This window comes from Vicugna pacos, chromosome 17 (genome assembly GCF_048564905.1).
Source record: "Vicugna pacos chromosome 17, VicPac4, whole genome shotgun sequence".
NCBI lineage: Eukaryota > Metazoa > Chordata > Mammalia > Artiodactyla > Camelidae > Vicugna > Vicugna pacos.
Window position 1 is genome coordinate 15,324,172 of NC_133003.1, and position 20,412 is coordinate 15,344,583.

Consider the following 20,412-nt stretch of genomic DNA (forward strand, 5'->3'; position numbering starts at 1 on the left):
ACCAGGACGGAGAAAACATGGTTTTGTTTTGCTTGTTTTCCTTGCTAGAAGTCTTTAAATCAAAGTTCTATAGTGATAATTGAAGGCAGGGCTTGGAAAACTTTTTCGATAAATATTAATAAATATTTTAGGGCTACATAGTCTTTGTCGCAACTACTTAACTGCCGTCGAAGCAGGAAAGCTTCCAAAGACTACAAAGAATCATTGTGGATGTGTTCCAATAAAATTTTTTATGGACTCTGAAATTTCTATTTCATATACTTCCCACGTGTCACAAAACCGTACTCTTCCTTTGATTTTATCTTCAACCATTTAAAATGGGGGAAAAAATTCTTTCTTAACTTACTGGCCAACAAACGAAAAACAAACCTCAATCACTTAACCAGAATCCCGGCTCTACCTCTTTCTGGCTCTGCAATGTTAGGTATGGTACCCTATATCTCAGATATATCTGAGTTTTATATATATATATATATATATCTCGGTTTCCTTATCTCTAAAATGGAGGTGATGATGCTAATCTCAGAGACTCAGGGTGGGGATTACCTGCACAGTACTTGGCATATAAGCATTTAGTCAATGTTAATTTTCATTATTATCTATCAAAGGAGAAAACACTGCTGAGATTAATTTTATGTAAATCAGTGAGGTACCTGATGTGAAAATGCAAAATGGTGAGATGTAAAGTGGAATTTCCATCCTTTCTTTAGAAGCAGGGCCTGGGGAAAACACACTAGGTTTGTGGCAGGACACAGCAGTCCCTGGTTTACTAATCGCCTTTCAAGAATAGTGAGCTTTGACCTTGAGTGGCTTAATCTTTGTAGCATTATGGTTAGGGCTCCTCTTTTGTTCCTATTTGCATCTTCTCTTTCTCTCTAACTTAATAGCTATTAAATTAAGCATTAACTTAATAAGTATTAAATCAGAGGCTTATCAGTTTCTTTTCTTTGTTTATTTTTTTTTTTTTTTTACTTTTTTGGCTTTCTTGATCCTCCCCATTATATGTTTATTTTGTTTTCTTAATTTCTGCCCCATCTTTCTTATTTTCTTTTTCCACTTTCTTTGTTCTGTCCTCTTTGTAACTTCTAAAGTCAGATGCGTAGCTCATTAACGTCCACTTTTTCTTCTTTCTGACCGTTAGGAAAGCCCTTGAAGTAAATGTCCCGCGTGCAGCCCACAGGTTTCTGTAGTTAGTAATTTCATTATTATTCACTGAGAAATAGTTCCTGGTTTCTGTTACACGTGGTTTCCTCCGTTCCTCGGGGAGCAGTGAGGTCTGCCCACCCCGCGCAGCTCCGCAGAGATGGGCACCGGGTCTGGGCACTGTCTTCAAGCTGGCTCATCTTCACCGGGTGTCACTCGCTCTCCTCAAATAGTGTATTTGGAGATATCAGGTGTTAACGTGATTCTCTGAAGATAGCGCTGCTTCTTCACTTTCTTATTGTCTTTGTTACAGTGTGTCAGGGATATCTTTTACTCTGCCTTATTTAACCGCAAGACCCCATGTATATTTTGTAAAATTACTAAGTCGAAAAAAAGTGGTTGCAGTACCGCACATTGCGAATAGGTGGTGCTATTGATCTGTTAATGTCGGTCCTTACAGTTCCAATCTAGTAATCTAATTTCTGTTTACTTGTGTTTTAGTTTGTTTTAGAGAAAAGACTTGCAAGTCAGAAGAGATGGAGAGGTTATACGATACTGGCTAAACTCTCAAATGCTCCAGGCACGCAAAAAATAATGATGATAATAAGTAAAAACTTTGGTTTAAAAGGTGCAGAAAAATGTCCCCCTAGGGACCTCTCATTCCAGAGGTCCAGTGACCCCAGGAAGGAAGAAGCATCTGCCCTCTTGTGTTCTCGTATCTGAGTGACCTGTCCATATGTTCCCTGGAGATGCTTCCCTGGGCACAGTCACCTGGCTGACTTGTTTCGGGTTGCAGATAAGCAGGCCTCCAGAAGCTCACTTTCAAGGGTTAAAAAGGTTAGAGACTTTAGTTGGCAACGATTTTCCATCAGAGTGAAAGTGAATGTGGGAGTGACGGTATTTGAGTGAGGCATGTGTCCTCTTTGCTAAATGCAAATCATGTAAATTGGTACAACTTTCTGGCATTAAACTTGAATGAACTTCATTTGAAAAAAATAACATGTAGAAGGCCTTTAAAATGTTCAGCTCTTTCACCTCTGGGTACTTTTTTAAAGGAAACCATCAGAGGTGAGTGTTAGGAGCCATGAAAAGGTATTGATAGTTGTAAGAAGGTGATTCGGCCATGGGCCCGTGAGCCCCATAAATGCCCCACACTTGCTGGTCTAGCCATCCCTTACCCGCACGAGATCCCTGAGGGAGCAGTGTGCACAGGAACGAGGGACACGCAGGACGCTAAGTTACCGCTTGGTCATTATACACTTGGTGCCTGCACCGCCCCCTGCAGGTCTCCAGGGAGCCTGGCTCCTAGTTCATGGCCCAGGGAAGTTTCCTTCCTTCCCCCTAGTCCAGCGCTGGATGAACTGGACATTAACAGCCTTGTTTGGGACCATGGAATGTCACCCGCCATCCCAAACACCAAAGAAAACCTTATTATTAGACTCTAGCAGAGGCTGGCTCACCCTGAAATATATGCACTGAAGTTTCACGGCTTTCACCTGCCCAGGCCTCCTCCAGGTTCCTGAGCCCAGAGCTGCATTCCTAGGTCTTATTTTTCCTTTTCTGGGAGCATGTTTGGAGGTTGCAGCAGGGGAGCAGAGCTGCTCATATACTCTGACCCGAGAAGAACGGTCCTCCTCTATCAGGGATAGCCGTCCTCTTTGACCGAGCACGCAGCTTTGGGAGGGACGCACCTGGAGCGGTGAGGGAGGAAGGGGGCACCTGCATAGCCAGCCAGATCAGTCGAATCAGTCCTGGCGATCAGTGGGGTGACAGATGTCACAGCCAGATAGCCCTCACATCCTATTTTTCCTTTTTTTTGAAGAGTATCTCTAAAATCTTACAAGCATCGGGTCCCTGCAAAACTGAGATGTTACTGCTCTCAGAACCCTGAGCTGGGAAACAGGGCAATAATCAAGCAGTGAGTAAGCAGGCCTTGCGGCTTTCTGAAAGGAGGCACATGCCAGGTTCCATGGGGAGCAGGAGTAAGGGGAAAGCCAAGCTTTGTTAAGGCTGGAATGATGAGGTGTCATGAGGTGGAGAGGGTGAAAATGCCTCCTGGGGTTGTGGCAGGGAGTAAATGAGTAAATGAGATGATGTGTAAAAAGGTCTGAGCATGTACTCTGCAGAGTCAATGCTTGCTAAATGTTATTATTATTATTATTATTTGCATGGCTACTGTGTTACCTTGAAGACATGCAAACTCCATTTACTGAGGTCCCCAGAGCTTCCATGGGTCCAGTTTGAGTCACCACTAAGGCCTGGGACAGCGAGTTTTCTTTTGCTAATGTCCATAGAAGTCTGTCTTTTTCATCGCTTGATTGTATTCTTGCAATAAACTCCCATCTTGCAGTGGAAAAGACCTAACTTCGGCGAGAATCATCTCACTGGCGCCTCCGGCCAGATCAGGCAGGTGACCTGAGCCCCATTTCACAGGTGAGGAGACAGTGGCTCCAAAAACTTCCCAGCCTTGCCAAAAGTTCCAGGGCCCGTGTGTGATGAGGCTGACACCTGACCTAGGAGGTGCTTTTCTGATCGTCCGGTGACTTCTCTGAGCATTTAGGTTAGCTGGGCACTGGATGTAAAAACTGGCTTATCAGTCCCAGATCAAAGTATGGATTCTCTGTGCCCTAATTATTTTTCTAGGAAATGGGAGTGGAGGTGGGGTGGAGGGATGCGTGCATGTTAATTGATTATGAAATCAGAGTGATTGCGGGGAGGATGTCACTCTGAAGGGGAGACTTTCCATGGAACTCTAGGAGTCTTGACTAGAGAGGGGACGCTGGGTTCTGCTGACCCTATGCCCAGCAGTTTGGACAGTCATCTCTCTGGCACCTTCTTTGCTTGGGTTCCATGTTCTCATCAAAGGCCCTTTCTTTCTTCCTTCATCTTGTTTGCTAAGTAAGTGGGAAATGATTATTTCTTACTGCAAATAATTCAGTGGGCTTTAGGTGGTTTATGAGTGTGGACAGCATAAACCAGTCCAACCTGGCTCTGCTCTGGGTGGAAGTCCGAAGATGCAGAACTGAGTGCACCCCCTCCCCTCCACATGCATCCCTGCAGCACGGAGGGCATCGGGCTGAGTGCTCCTTGACACCTGTGAGAGTCAGGTCTGTCTCCAAGAACCTTTTTCCATCTTGCCTTTCAAAGATCACTCCTTATGGGGGCTGGATGGGCACCTGGAAGGCTTGGGGACCAATTAAATTATAAACCTGAGAAATCATTGTGCGTTTGGGACCTGAGACTCTCTCCACACTGCTCTCTGCATTTTTACTATATTCTTCAACATCTTTTTATCCCCTTTGCAAGGAAGAAGGAAATATGTCCCACAAAAGTGCCTGGGGAACTGACTACACACAAGCCCGGGAGGGAGGGTCGATGTTACCAGGAGTCCCTGTGCTGCCCTTTTGCATACTTGCTTGCACTAATGTCCCAGGAGGAAACAGGCAGCCCCATCCACAGCAGAGTTTCACCTTTAATTAAACTTTAATTCACTCATGCCTTGTCCCTGGGGCCACATACTGCTAGGAATCAGTGCCAAGAAACCTGGACTCAGGCCAGGGCCTCATGGAAGAACACCCAGAGGCATCACTGAGTAAAAATAGATTTTCCTGACTATTAAATCCAATGATCTACTCGGGGCCCAATGGGAACACTCCCAAAGGAAGCCCCCAGAGCTGCCTACGGGCAGGGAAGGCAGATACTTTCAGTAAACACCCCCACCCCAACACACACACAAACTGGGATTGTGCAGTTACCCATTTAAATTCATCTCATCTCTGGTGAAAGCCATAAGGATGAGGATGGGAAAAAAAAGAGCTTCCAACCATTCACACGTGCTAACTGGGTGCCAGGCACTGTGGGCAAATGAGATGGGATCAGCCTCCAACAGACACTGCCAGTGCCCCGCCCACTGTGCACCTGGAGACCACTAACAGCTCCTACACCTGAATCCCCCTAGTGCACACCTAATAGACCACAGTATAGTATAAACATAACTTTTCTATGTTTATATACACTCAAAGACCAAAAAATTTGTTTGATTCTCTTTATTGTGATAGTTGGTCTGGAACCAAATCTCTGGGGTCGGCCTGTCTACTACTTGCACCCAAACCCCAGTCTTAGCATCTGCTTTTAGAGGAACCCAAACTAAGGCTCAGTTTTACTCTTAACCTTAGTAATGAGGACATTTCCAAGTTAGCTTTACTAAAAGTGAGAGTCTCAAACTCAGATACCTCCAGAACAAAGCCAAGGAGTGAAGAAGCCGAATGGAGCCTGAGGGCGTCCTGGGGATCCCATGTCCTGTCTCAGAGCAGCTGTTACTCTACACCAGAGACTGCTGCCACCCAAGAAGATGGGGCCAATATTGCTAAATCTTCCCATTTTTAAAGAAACAGACACATAGATCAGACACATAGATCAATGGAACAGGATAGAAAGTCCAGAAATAAGCCCACGCACTTATAGCCAATTAATCTACAACAAAGGAAGCAAGAATATTCACTGGAGAAAAGAAAGTCTCTTCAACAAGTGGTGATGGGAACACTGGACAGCTACTCATAAAAGATTCAAATTAGAACATTCTCTAACATCATACAAAAAAATAAACTCAAAATGGATTAAAGACCTAAATGTAAGACCAGATATTATAAAACTCCTAGAGGAAAACATAGGCAGAACACTCTCGGACATATCACAGCAATATTTTTTTTTAAGCCAGCTCCTAGAGTAATGGAAATAAAAGTAAAAATAAACAAATGGGACCCAATTAAACTTAGATGCTTTTGCATAGCTAAGGATACCATCAACAAAACGAAAAGACAACCTACAGAATGGGAGACAATATTAACAAATGATGAGACCAACAAGGGACTAACGTCCAAAATATACAAACAGCTCAGACAGCTTAATATTAAAAAAACAAGCAACCCAGTCATAAAATGAGCAATAGACCTAAATAGACATCACTCCAAAGAAGACATCCAGATAGCCAACAGGCACATGAAAAGATGCTCATATCACTAATTGCTAGAGAAATGCAAACCAAAACTAACAATGAGGTTATCACCTCACACCACTCAGAATGGCCATCATTAAAAAGTCCACAAATGGTAAATACTGGAGAGGGTGTGGAGAAGAGGGAAACCTACTACACTGCTGGTGGGAAGGTAAATTGTTGCAGTCACTATGGAGGACAGTATAGAGGTTCCTTAAAAAACTAAAAATAATCTTACCATATGATCCAACAATCCCACTCCTGGCCATATATCAGGAGAAAAATATAATTTGAAAAGACACATGCACCCCAGTATTTACAGCAGCACTGTTTACAACACCCAAGACATGGGAACAATCTAAATGTCCATCAATAGATGACTGGATAAGGAAGCTGTGGTATATTTATACAATGGAATAGTACTCAGACATAAAAAAGAATAAAGTAATGCCATTTGCAGCAACATTGGGTGGATCTAGAGATTATCATATTAAGTGAAGTGAGTCAGAGATAATCAAATATCATGTGGTATCACTTACATGTGGAATCTTAAAAAAAAGACACAAATGAACTTATTTGCAAAGTTGAAACAGATTCACACACATAGAGAACAGACTCACGGTTACCAGTGGGGAAAGGGAAGTGGGAAGGGATAAATTGGGAGTTCAAAATTTGCACCCCTTGTGGAGAGATGGAAACGTTAGCTATCTTGATTGTGGTGGTGGTTTCATAGGTGTATAAATCTGTCAAAATTCAACAAATTGTACATCGGAAATATCTGTAGCTTACTGTACAGAAATTATACCACAATAAAGTTCTTTAAAAAAAATAAAGAGAGGCTAAAATTCTGCATTTTTATCTGGGCTTTCCCAATTTTTCAATGTTGGAATCAAATCAAACCGTTTTTCTTTTTTTAATTATAGTTGATGTACAATAGTACGTAAGTTTCAGGTGTACAACATAGCGATTCACAATTTTTAAAGGTTATACACCATTTACAGTTATTACAATATATTGGCTGTATTTCCTATGTTGTACCATGTATCTTTGTAACATTTTATACATGACAGTCTGTACCTCTAAATCCCCTACCACTGCATTGCCCCTCCCCCAGTCTCTCTCCCCATTCATAACCACTAGTTTGTTCTCTATATCTCTGAGTCTGTTACATTCACTACTTCATTTTATTGTTTAAAGTTCACGTATAAGCGATATCATACAGTATTTGTCTTTCTCTGTCTGACGTGTTTCACTAAGCATAATATCATCCAAGTCTATCCATGTTGTTGCAAATGGCAAATTTGCACTCTTTTTTATTCAATTTAAAAATGTTTAAACACTATGAAGCCAAGAGAAACCTATTTGTCTACTGAAACCCACCCACAGTCCCCAGTTTTTAATCCCTGGTTCCACTAGATTTGTCACTCAGGCATCCACTAGTGACCTTTCCCAGGGCCGTTTAAATTGAGTGGTGAGGCCGTAAGGCATATTGCGGAGAGATGAGAAAAGAGTTGGAGGTAAGAAAACAGAGAAGGCCAGGGTAGATGGTGCTTCCCAGGATAGAGAGAGTGGTAGTTCTTGAGGTCAAAGAGCTATTTTAGTTATTCAAGGTTGGGCACTTGAGAATGTTTGTAAACAGAGAGAAAAGATCAAGCCGTAAAGAAGAGATTAAAGATAATGTAGAGAGGGAGGGTAACCAATTGAGCAAAATCCCTCAAGTGAGGGCAAGAATGTGTTCAAGAGTGCTGGCTGTGAAGATGGCCTTCAACATGAAGACAGCCCAGTATCCTCTGAGATGGGGGTAGGGGGGTGTCATGTGATGCAAGACACCCCAAGGTAAAGATGTTCTAAGTACCCCAAGGCACAGTGACTCACCCCTTTAAAAATAATATTTATTAGGTATTTGAAAATTTTTATTATCTAATTCCAAAATTGATAACTTGCTTATTGTGGAAATGGTGGAAATTGCAGAAAAGCATAAAGAAGGAATTAAATATTTCCTGTCATCCCACCACCTGAGATAACCATTGGTAATACTTTTTCCTTCAAAGTACATACTGTTTTATAATCTGATTTTTCTTTTTTACTTCATAACATGCATGAACATTTTCCCATGCCATTAGGTATTCTTCTAAGATATGATTCATTACAGACACATGGTGTTTTCCATAGACAGTGCACCAGCTTTTATACATCCTATCCCTCATGCTCTTCCTACAATGTGAAACTGACATGCCTCCATCAAGAGGTGGGGTCTTTGTTTCCTTCCTTTCAACCCGGCCAGACTTTTGTAACTGCCACGATAAGTCGAACGTGGCCTGGGTGATGCTGTGTGACTTCCACAGCAGATCATAAAGGGCAATGTGGCTTCTGCCTGGCTCTCTTTCTTTTCAACCCTGGAACCAAGCCACCACATTGTGAGGAAGTCCAAGCTGTGTGGAAAGGCCACATCTGATTATTCCAGCTGACATACCCAGCTGGCCTCTGGATGATTATCAGTATCTGCCAATATGTGAGCAAACAAGCCTTCAGATGATTCCAGCCTTTAAATCTCCCAGCTGAGGCCCCAGATGTCACAGAGAAGAGACAAGCCATCCCCACTCTGTCCACAAAAACCATGAGCAATAATAAATGATATGGTTACATAACTAGAATGGCATTGCATTGCATGAATATATAATAATTCCCCTTCCTTGGGTTCCAGGTTGCCTCCAATTTTTTGGTTATTATAAATAACATTGAAAATGAGCCTCCATCTGGCTGATTCTTTGCCTAATGAATCATCTATATCCTAAAAAATTTAAATAAGAGCAATAACTAGGTCAAAGGCCATGACCATTTGAACAGTTCTGGAAACGTCACTCCATTGCTTCCTGGAATGATTGAGTCAACTTACGCTCCCACCAGTAGGGTATATGAGAGTGTGTGAAAGCATCCAGTGAGTTATTCTTAGTCACCATCCTCTGGCAACTTCACATCTCTTTTCCTCCAACTGCCATCACCACCTCTGTCGGCCACTTTTTGAAGTATATGATTCTCGGGTTCAGAAACAGATTAGTGCTTGCCTTGTTGGGAGCTGCTCAAGGCAAGGAGTGAACGGGAACAGATGGTAGTAGGGCCATAAGCCCAACAGCTTCCCTCTGAATAGGGGGTCCCGGGGTGGGGAGGGTATTGCCAAGGCTGATCACACCACAGACCAGAGGCTTCTCCTGCCCTGATTGGATAGAGCCTGGGACAGCAGCTCCAGCCACAGCAGTAACCCCAGGAAATACGCCTGCTCCTGAATGGGGTGGAAAATCGAGGCGGGAATATCCTTTCCTGTTACTCTGTTGTTGTTGAGAAGAAATTCACGTTACATAAAATTAACCACTTTAATGTAATAAATTCAGTGGCACTGGGCAAAATTCCCAATGTTGTGCAATGACCACCTTTGTCTAGTTCCACAACATTTTCATTGCCCCAAAAGGAAAACACCATTCCCATGAAGCAATTTTCCCCTTGCCCCTACCCCCAGCCCCTTGCAACCACCAATCTGTTTCCCAACTCTATGGGTTTGTCTGTTCTGAGCATTTCACATAAATAGAATCATGCAGTATGTGACCTTTTGTGTCTGGCTTCTTTACCTAGCATAATGTTTTAACGTTTTCGAGTTTCATCCACATTACAGCGTCTGTCAGTACTTCATTCCTTTTTATAGCTGAATAATACACTATTGCATGGATAGACCACAATTTGAGAATCCACTGATGGACATTTGGGCTGTTTTTTTCTTGTTCTTTTCTGTAGGGAAGGGGATGTCTTTTTCTTGTTCTCATCCTCTGCTGTTTGGGATGTAGGCTGTTATAGGGATAGGGGTAGGTTGAAAAGGGAAGATATTTTGCAATGTAAATAGAAGCAATATAAATATAAATATTGTTAGTCCAGATTTTCTGGTCACACATGCCAGAAACAGCACAAATTAGCTTAACCATGAAAAGACAATCTATTGGTTCATTAAACTAAAGATTCATGTTGATAGGTGTCTTCAGTCACAGCTGGATCTAGGAACTCAAACTACATTATTCACTTGCCTTCCTCAATAGTGTCTTCACTGTTAGGCAGTGGCTGGGGTGAAGTCTGCAGATGGAGACCAGTAATGCCTCAGAACGAAAGCCATAATTTCAGGGTGGACGTGAACAACAGATTCTACCACAAAAGGTCATAAAGTGATGTCCACGAATCTTGCTCTGAGATACCACGTTGCCCGGTCTCACGATGTCTCTTGAACATCTACTCTGTGCCAAGCATGGTGCTAAGTGCTAGGAATACACTGATGAGTGAAATAGATGGTCTCTGCCCTCATGGAATTTGCATTTTAAAGCCAATATGCATTTTTTAAAATCAGCCCAGCTGCACTAGTCCCTGTCTTCTTCATGAATCGCCACAGAGCAGCTGATGGGAGGAGAGTCATAGGCCAGAGCCAGAGACAAGGATTGGGTACATACAATTTATGGAGGGAATGCTCTTAGGAGAAAGGGGAGGGATGGAAACAGGATGGAGCAGTGGGAAGAGCTAAGCAAGAGAGTGGCTGCAGCTGGAGTCAGCTTCAGCCTGATCCCAAAGGAAGTCCTGGAGCATGAATTGTACTGTGGAGTTGGTCCCAGCTTGAGGCAGGAGGGTGGGCCTTTTGTACCCACTTGTCAGTCACTCACTGGCTGTGGGCTGCCCTAGGTGGGCTGCGGGTGTCATATTCCAGGCCAATGGGTCCTGTTCTGCCAGGGCAACTCTCTGAAGGGAGTAGTTGTGAGTTATTAACCACCAACACTCCCAGCTGCTGGGGATGGGTCCACCGGCCTGGGGAAGGCTCCTGGGTGGGACACTGACAGTGTCCACTACAGAGGGGATGATGTTGATTACATTTGCATTAGGTAATGTGTAATGCCTGTCTATGATTTGGACAGCAGCTTTTATTCAATTAGTTAGTTAATTATTCAATTAGTTAAATGATGTGACCAAAGAGTATAATAATATTAATAATAATATAGGGAGATGAATTAAAACTCTCTTTAAACCTTTCCCAGGATCTTTTTTGGTGATTCTTTTAGGGAAATAATAAGAAAATTAAGGACAAGCTGTAAGCTGAGTCTTTCTCAGCAATGCCCAGGGTATTAAGGGAATTTGAAGGAATGAGGTTGAATATTGTAAATTGTGTTTGGCAGCTGTGTTTGGAAATCTTTGCTTCCTAAAAATGGAAATACTGTCTGATAAAGCCAGCACAATTAAAGCCACTAATCATTTGTAACTGAAAGCTTCTAACAGCATCAAATGGGAGTTGAAAACTCCAAATCTAATTTGTCAGTAATGGACAAAAGATTATGCCCATTGGGACATTCACCGCAGATAAACAATGAGCAGTATCAGTCAAAATCTTATGCTTTCCTCAATTTAAATTGAATTTGTGCTTTAGGAATTGAAGCTTCATTGACTGCAAAAACCTTAAAAGCAGTAAGAAGATGTCGAACCATCAACTGCTTACTTAGAAAGACAACTCAAAGCCTTGGGAGACCAGAGTCAGCAGTCCTACTGTGGTCAGGGCTGGAGATTGGAGGAATGCCCCACTGTGAGAAATGGCCCAGCTAAGTTTTTGTGTTGAGGAACTAAAATGAACACACACCTGCGTCCCCCTACACACACAGAGCTCAGTGTCTACTTTAACATGACTTTTCTATCCCATTGTATGCACTAGTATAACTGCCATGCCAAGAAAGTAACTTGAAAGTTAATTATGTGAATCTCCTGAAAGACACGTCAGTGCTTCTATAGGAACAGACAGCTGGTCTCTTGGCGGTAAATACCAACCATCGACTGACAGCTCCTAAATTTATATCTTCATCCAGCCTTCTCTTCTGAACCCCATATTCATGGAGCCAATTGCCTACTCAACAAATCTCAAATTTAGTAATTCAAAAAATGAGTTCTGGGTCTTTACCCCCAACTCGATCTACCTACCATCTTCCCCATCTGAGTGGAAGGCAGCTCTAGAAAGCCACTCAAGCCAAAACAATGATCTGGTCCTGGACTCCTCTCATTGACCCCCCCATACTAAGCCATCAGGAAACCCAGGTGACTCTGCCTTCAAAATATATCCCCAATCCAATCACTTTTCCCCACCTCTACTGCTGCCACCCTGATCCACGCCACCATCATCTCCCACCTGAGCTATGGCAAAAGTCTCCTAGCCATCCCTTTGCCTCCATTCTTGTCCCCCTAGATTCAGTTCTTCATAAAGTCATCCACATGAGGCCTGGAAAACTGAGATTATGACACTGCTTTGTCCAAACCCACTTCTCCAAGAGGCTAAGTCCTGCAAAGCCTTGCAAAGCCCTTCAGGAAGTGTGCACATATGCATACACACACATTCACACACACACACATTCACACACATACACACACACACCCTCCACATGGGTACTACCCTCAATCCTTCACTGAGCACCTACATTAAACAGCCATCTGTGCCCCCATCCTGTGCTCTCCATGCCCCTTATTCTTCTCTACTCGTTTGGAAAACATCTGTCTCTTTCCATAGCATATATAGCATTACTTTATAATTTGCTTACTCATTGTGAATATTGCTTAACAATCTCTTGCTAAAATGAAAGCTCCACACTGGCAGGGATCTTTGTTTTGTTCACTGAAGGATACTAAGAATCTGTAACAGTGCCTGGCACACCCTAGACCCTCAATAAACATTAGCTAAGTGTATATGCACTTTTTTTAATGCTGAGATGAGACATTAGCAAATTTTGATCATTAGGTCACAAAGGGAATGTTGACAAATTTCAAAAAGCAGAAATTATGATGACCAAAGTACAACAGAATTACAAATTAATAACCAAATAATACTTTAAAAATATTTCCACTATGATGTTTTACTATACTTTTGATGTCTTTCTTTTCGTCTTCCTTTCTCTCTCCCTGCCGCACCCTGCCCGCCCTGCAGCCTCGCAACAAGCCTGAGATACCCTGGGATACTTTGTGTTCTGTTCTACCAACATCCTCAGTTTGGAGCTGCAAGTCTTCGGTGAAAGAGAAGCCCCTGGAGGATGTGGTGTGGGGCTGCCACTTCCCATCAACAACCATTCACACCCAAGTACATGTAACCCAGCAGAACCCTGTGGAGCCTTCCTGAGACCCAGCCCCTGCCCCATGTCCTCTGCCTGCCTCTTGTCTGTAGAAGAATTTTAGCCTCCTTGGCCTTTCCTGAGTTTCAAAGAATAAATTTAATCAGAGGAGAAAATGTGGAAACAAAAGAAAACAGTCAAGCAAGACAAAACAATAATAAGTTGGCTATTAAACAAACTCAAGGACCTTTAGTTCCTCCTCAAGGGCTACAGACAATATTCTGAGCCATATCCTTGAGCTGTTTTGCAGATACTCAAACTCCTACCAGGTGGAAGAAGTTAACTGTATGCTGACCACAAGCACATAGACCCCAGACCAGCTGGAACCAGAAGGTTGATGATACTGACTCCTGATTACCTCACCACCGACCAATCAGAAGAATGTCCATCAGCTGATCACACACCCCACAACCCTCTCCTTCAGCCTGTCTTTAAAAACCTTTCCCTGAAAGCCTTTGGGGAGTCTTTTAAGCTCTAGCTTCCTGGACTGCTTGCTTGGTGTCCTGCAATAAACACTACACTTTTCTTCACCACAACCTGGTGTCAGCAGATTGACTTTACAAACTTAGGTGAGCAGACCCAAGTTTGATTTGAGAACATACAGCCCACAACCTGTTTATGGGATCATCAGCTTGATGAAGGAGAAAACTACACAGGGGATGAAGTACAGTGTTCTGTGTGGGGACAGTGAGTACTTTGTTACGATCTAAGATATGATGTGCCCCACAGCAGGGAGTCAGGCAACGGGCCCACACCTGGAGACTGGACTGGCTTTTTCACTGGCCGTGAGCACTGGCCCATCTCTGCATAAGTTGGTTGTGTGGCCCATGTGTCTCTAAGAGCAGCTGTGACCATGGGACTTGGATATCAGATGCCCAACATGCTCTTTCATTTTACTTTACTGAATATGCTTTTTAATTGAAGTATAACATACATTCAGAAAGATGTACAAATCATAAGTGAATAAATACCTCTGCTATGGACTGAACTGTATCCTCCCACACTGAAAATTCCTATGTTGAAGCCCTGGTCCCTAATGTGACTGCACTTGGACGTAGGGCCTGTGAGATGATAAAGGTTAAATGAGGTCATAAGGGTGGGGCCCTAATCCTATAAGTCTGGTGCCCTTATAAGAAGGGGAAGAGACACCAATGTGTACTCTCTCTCTCAATCTCTCTCTCTCTGCCATGTGAAGTCACAGGGAGATGGCAGCCATCTGCAAGCCACTCAGTCTATGGATTTTGGTATGGCAGCCTAAGCTGACTAATACAAACTCAATGCATTTTCACTAAGTGAACATACCCATGTAACCACCATGGGGCTCAAAACAGCAAATCATCCATATCTCCACTCCCCATCCCCCGCTTCTTCTTTGTGGAAAAGTTTAGCCCCCTAGGCCTTTCCAAATTCCAAAGACCAAATTTAATCAGAGAAGAGAGAAAATGTAGAAATAAAGGAAAACTGTCCAGCAAGACAAAATAATAGTTTAACCATAAAAACAAAGTCAAGGATCTTTAGTTCCTCTTCAAGAGCTATAGATAATATTCTGAGTCATGTCCTTTGAGCTGTTTTGCAGACATTAAAACCCCCACTGGTGGAAGAAGTTAACTGCACACTGACCACCAGCCCATAGACCCCAGATTGGATGGAACCAGAAGGTTGATGATTGAGATTCCCAAAACATCACATTGTTACCTCACCACCAACCGAACAGAAGGATGTACACAATTCGGTCACACACCCTTCTCCTTCACTTTCTCCTTAAAAACCCGTGCCTGAAAGCCATCAGGGAGTTTGGGTCTTCTGAGTTAAAAGTATGTCTGTTCTCCTTGCTTGGCCCCATGTTGTGTAGCTTGCAATAAACTTCACCACAAACTCGTGTCAGTAGACTGGCTTTGCTGAGCGTAGGGTAAGTTTGGTTCAGAAACACATGCAGACACTGAAAAGGTCAGCCCTTTTCTACCAAGTCCATGGCTGGGTTGTGCTGGGTGCCTCACAGGACAGCCAGGAAAAGGAGCAGTGGCCGTGTTGTCATCACCAGGCCACACCCATCCCTGAATCCTGCAGCAAAAAACTGTCAAGTCCTCTAAAGCCCCAGGTAGAGTCTCTGTACACAAAATTTATTTTTAATCTTTTATCTTTTCAAAAAGAAATTTAAGATATGAGCAACCTAATAGAAAAAAATGAATAAATTATAGGCTCCCAATTCATCAAAACAAACAAAAACAGCAAATGGTCAATAAAATTTGAAAAAATACTGAAAATATTGCCGTTTGGATACAGTTACATCATTCTACCTTTGTTCTAAGAATAAAGGGTGGAATACTTACCTGGCAGGGAGATACCATGATCAAGAAGGTGGTTTTCCCAGGGCAAGGCTTATCCATTGCACTCCAGATGTGCTGACCCCTGCCATTTCCCCAAATGTGGGAAACTCGACTGCATAATTTGTGGTAGTGGTGGACTGCAATTGCGTTTTCCCCTTTGGGGAAAAAATAAAAGAATAAAGGGTGGAAAAATTAAAATTCCCCTATATCTCATATTTTCATCAGTTTTTAGAAATGAGCAAACATCTTTCTCTTAGCCCATCATACTTTTTTCTTATATCAGAAGAGCAAGACAGGCTCAGAATTTCAAAATAAAAATCTAACTCAAAGGAAAAAGAGCCAAAGCATAATCACTTCTTTAGTCCTACTGCTCGTCTTCTCTGATTCCCATTACCCATGGTCTGGTTTGTTCTGGTATTGAGTTCATGCTAATATCTGGAGCTGTCAGTATAATTACTGATGTCATCTTAACTGCAGTGGTTTTAGAGCTTGATATTTCTGTGTTTAACAATGCCATAACACCTCACAATTAAAACTGAAATTTTAAAAGTTCAAAGTACAGGCTAGCAGACTACACACCACAGCTTCTGACTTTGCTCTGGAATCATTTTTAAATTACATTACTCGAAGGAATGCATTTAGCTCTCTCCTCTGCTCTAAAAATAACAACAGGAGGTGGAGGAATTTAAAAATGAAGGAACGTGAGAAAGGCCTTGAGGATGAAATGTGGCTTGTCCACCTCTGAATTTTGTCTCTTTCATGTCATCAGCTGGACTTTGGGGTAGGAATCCCAGAGAATCTATTGGAGTTCTATCTTATCAACATGTCACATAAGCAGCATTCCTGATCATATCCAAAAAGCCCACCTGAGTGGTTTTAAGAGCTCTGTAGGTTCTGAGCATTCTTACTTTTGAAAGTCCCACCTACAGTCTTATCAAATCCTTCAAAATCCTTTATAGCCTATGTAATTTATATACAGTTGACCCTTGAACAACACAGGGATTGGGGTACTGACCTCCCACACAGTAAAAAATCTGCATATAACTTTTGATTCCCCCAAAACTTAACTACTAATAGCCTACTGTTGACTGGAAGCCTTACCAATAACATAAACAGTTGATTAACACTGATTTTGTATGTTATAGGCACTATATACTGTATTCTTACAATAAAGTAAGTTAGAGAAGAGAATGTTACTAGGAAAGTCATAAGGAAGAGAAAATACATTTCTAGTACTGGACTGTCTCAATACCATAAGTTCACATCGTCTGTTTACAAGATGAATCACCTGTCAGAACCTATATCAATACTGTCTTATAGGACACAAAACACTGTAGATGTTATTATATGTATTACCAACACTAGACATCAAAAATGAAAAGATAATGGGGAAAAAAGAAATTCATACTTAGTCACAGGTAGAATGCTCCATGCATTGATAAAGAAGCAGCAGCAATATGATTGCATTATGGTAACCTAGTGTAATCAGTATGATCCCTTCACAGTAGCCTAGCCTATGAACTAATGAATGAATCATTATAAAATTTTTGTGGCATGCAGTATTTAAGTCATATTCATGATACAGTATTGGAAACACTGTTACTTAAAAAAAACCCACTTATCTGTGATAACAGGCTGATATGTAGCTTCTCCAACCATGAGAGAGAGTAAGAGAGTGAAGACATATTGTATGGTAATGCAATTCCTTGAAAGCAAAGTTACAAAAATTATGCTTTATTAATTTTATATTACTATCACTCACCTTATATGCATGAAAGGATAGACTAGTATCTCACATATTTTATGCATTCATGACATATCTTTTTCTTTTTCTTTTTTCTATATTTTTAGGCCATGTGGTTTGTCTGAGTTTTTTCCCAAATTGTCACAAATCTCCAAAAAATTTTCCAATGTATTTATGGAAAGAAATCTGCATATAAATGGACCTACGTCTTTCAAACTCGTATTGTTCAAAAGTCAGCTGTACAATTAAGGAAGAGTTGGGGTGAACTGAGTTGAGTATAGTTGACTGGTTGGCATGTTACATTAAGTAGACAATTGTATTAGTTAGGTTAGGCTAGACTATAGTAGGTAACAAACAATCTCCCAAATCTCAGTGGCTTAACATAACACAAGTTTGTTCGTGACTCATTACATGTCCAGCATAGGTTGGAGGTGCTCTGCTCCATCTAGTCACTTGGGAACCAAGACTTCTGAAGACATCACCATTTTGCAGCTGCACCAATGAGAACATATGACTCCTTCAGTCTTCATAACTGGGAAGGAGTAAGCTGGAGAGTCATGTACTGGCTCTTAAGTGCTTCATTCCAGAAGGGACAAACAGTCACATCCAATAGCCAGAACCAGCCACAAGCCCCTTCCTAACTGCAAGGAAACTAAGAAACATGGGGGAGCCCAGGACTATTCATGGCCAGTAAATGTCTCTGCCACAAAACTTATGTAATATTCATTGATTTTATATTGCAGTTTTCCTTTTATATTTTAGAGTCAATAATTGTTTTTTCAAGCCTCAAATATTTGCATGAAAAGCCATAGGCCCTAAGCACTGTTCTATAATTATAATAGTTTGTATTTACTGAAAACTTGTTATGTGATGGGCAATTCCATGACATAGGTAGAATTCCTGTTCCCACTCTACAGCTGAGGAAGTAGAGACACAGAAAGGGTGTTGCCTGCCCAAAGTCACACAACCGGGAAATGGCAGTGCCTGAATCTGTACCGCCTAGTTACACTGTCTTTAAGACACACAGAGGAGATGGCCTGTGGGACATGCAGGATTTATCTTTCCTGCCTGTGCCAACACTTATGGTAACACTAATGAAAGAGGAGAGAAAAGAAAAGGGAAAAGCAAGACTCCTCCTGCCCAGTTCAAGGCCAATAGTGAGCAGTTCCCATTTTCTTCGGGGTATGTTTCTACCCAGCATGGTGCTATAAAGAGATAGGAGAAATGGGAGACAGCCTTCATCCTTTTGAAGCTTGAGATGTTAATACCCACTACAGTCTGCATTCTGATCAAATGGGATAAAGCACTTTCTCAAGCTGTGCTATCCCGATGGAGTTAATTTTGTTTCCAAATGAACATCTAACGTGATTAAAGAATGCAAGTTATTAAACAAATAGATAAAGCTCACCGAGGCAATGGCTTTCATTATTGTGCCCGAAACAAACACAAAGGCAGACAATTCACTCGAGATGTCCTCACCCCAAACCCGACAGTTAGAGATCTACAAATGTCCAAGGCTCAGCTTACCCATTCATAGTGCAGGCTGTTTGTTTCTGGTTTTATATTCAGTGTGTCACCAAGAATGGCAAACAAGACTGGGCAGCCCCGGAGCATGCACCAGCACACACACACCCATCACTTAGAGCAAGAAGCTGCACTCCGGAGCCCGTGCTGCGCCATCCCTTCTGTAGGGAGCTCAGGAATGGGCAAAACGTCTTCATGGCGACAGATGTCATAACAGTGACGCCCTTGGGAGGATGTATGTGAAACATTCTAGAGCAATGGGAATGTTCTATATCTTAAACTGGGTGGTGTTCACACATTAAAAATTCATTGAATGAAGCGTTTAAGATGTGTGCATTTTACTGTATATAAAGTATACCTCAATAAACTTGCTTTACTCTCTTCCCTCCCTGGAAATCACTAATCAGGTAGCATACAGTTCCAACTTGCTGGGGTCAGACAAACCAGGAGTTACTTTTATCACACAATAGCTGGGGGACCTTGACCAAACCATTTAAGAGCTCTAAGCCCCAACATTTATTAAAAAGAGGCTAGTCACAATGCCTACCTTGAGGTGTTTCTACCTACACCTGCCTTAGTCCTAGGCAGGAAAAACATGCTGTATTCATAGATATAGATATAGATATAGATATAGATACAGACATAGATGTATTATTTGAAATATATATTAATTCAAATATATATTTATAAATTTTATATATGTATATAAATACTTAGAGTTATGCAATAATCTTGATGGCCCATCAGTACTGGAGACAGAATCATTAGCATCCAAAACCTGGCTCACAGTTGTTTTTTTTTTTTTTACATTTTTATTGATTCATAATCATTTTACAGTGTTGTGTCAAATTCCAGTGTTCAGTACAATTTTTCAGTCATACATGGACATATACACACTCATTGTCACATTTTTTTCTCTGTGATTTATCATAACATTTTGTGTATATTTCCCTGTGCTATACAGTGTAATCTTGTTTATCTGTTCTACCTGGCTCACAGTTTTAAAGGCAGGAAGAACTTTATCTTCAAACAGTCCCAAAGGTGAGTGGGGAGGGGCTCAAGGAGGTGCACACCTGGAACTTCAGCTTAGAAGCTGATCCTGCAGAAGTTATGGAGACAAACAGGCAAGAAGTGAGGAGCGAGGGGAAGCCTCTGCGTCCAGCAGGCCGAGGCCACTGTGTTCGGCTGTGTAGGCTGCACACTGCACAACTCCAGGGCTACAGTCCATGTGAATGGTGCCCCCTGCAGTTGTGTTGGGCAGGATCACTGTGAGAGGAGGCTGAGGTCTCACCAGCTGAATGTCTCACCTTCTCCAGAATTTCTTCTCTTGGGTCAAAATCTCAACTTGGCTACCTCAGGTGAGCCAGTTACCTGGTGATTTCTCAAAGGAGCAACACCCGTCACTGCAATGGGGGCTTTATTTTGCCCCTAACTGAGTGCCCTGCTGCATTCAACTCCACCCAGTAATATCCCAGGAAAACGTAAACCTGGTGGAGCCCACAGTGGTGGAGGTGTGAA

The 20,412-nt window shown here is 42.1% G+C and overlaps 1 long non-coding RNA gene and 1 other non-coding gene across 5 annotated transcripts in view; one reads left to right on the top strand and one right to left on the bottom strand.

Moving 5' to 3' along the window:
- The window catches only part of LOC107033228 (uncharacterized), a 121,459-nt gene that overhangs the window by 43,891 nt on the left and 57,156 nt on the right, over window positions 1-20,412 (bottom strand). The gene's annotated exons all lie outside the window — the stretch shown is intronic.
- LOC116284037 (U1 spliceosomal RNA) lies at window positions 15,622-15,784 on the top strand. The gene has a single exon (XR_004193826.2). It is a non-coding gene; the product is annotated as a U1 spliceosomal RNA (small nuclear RNA).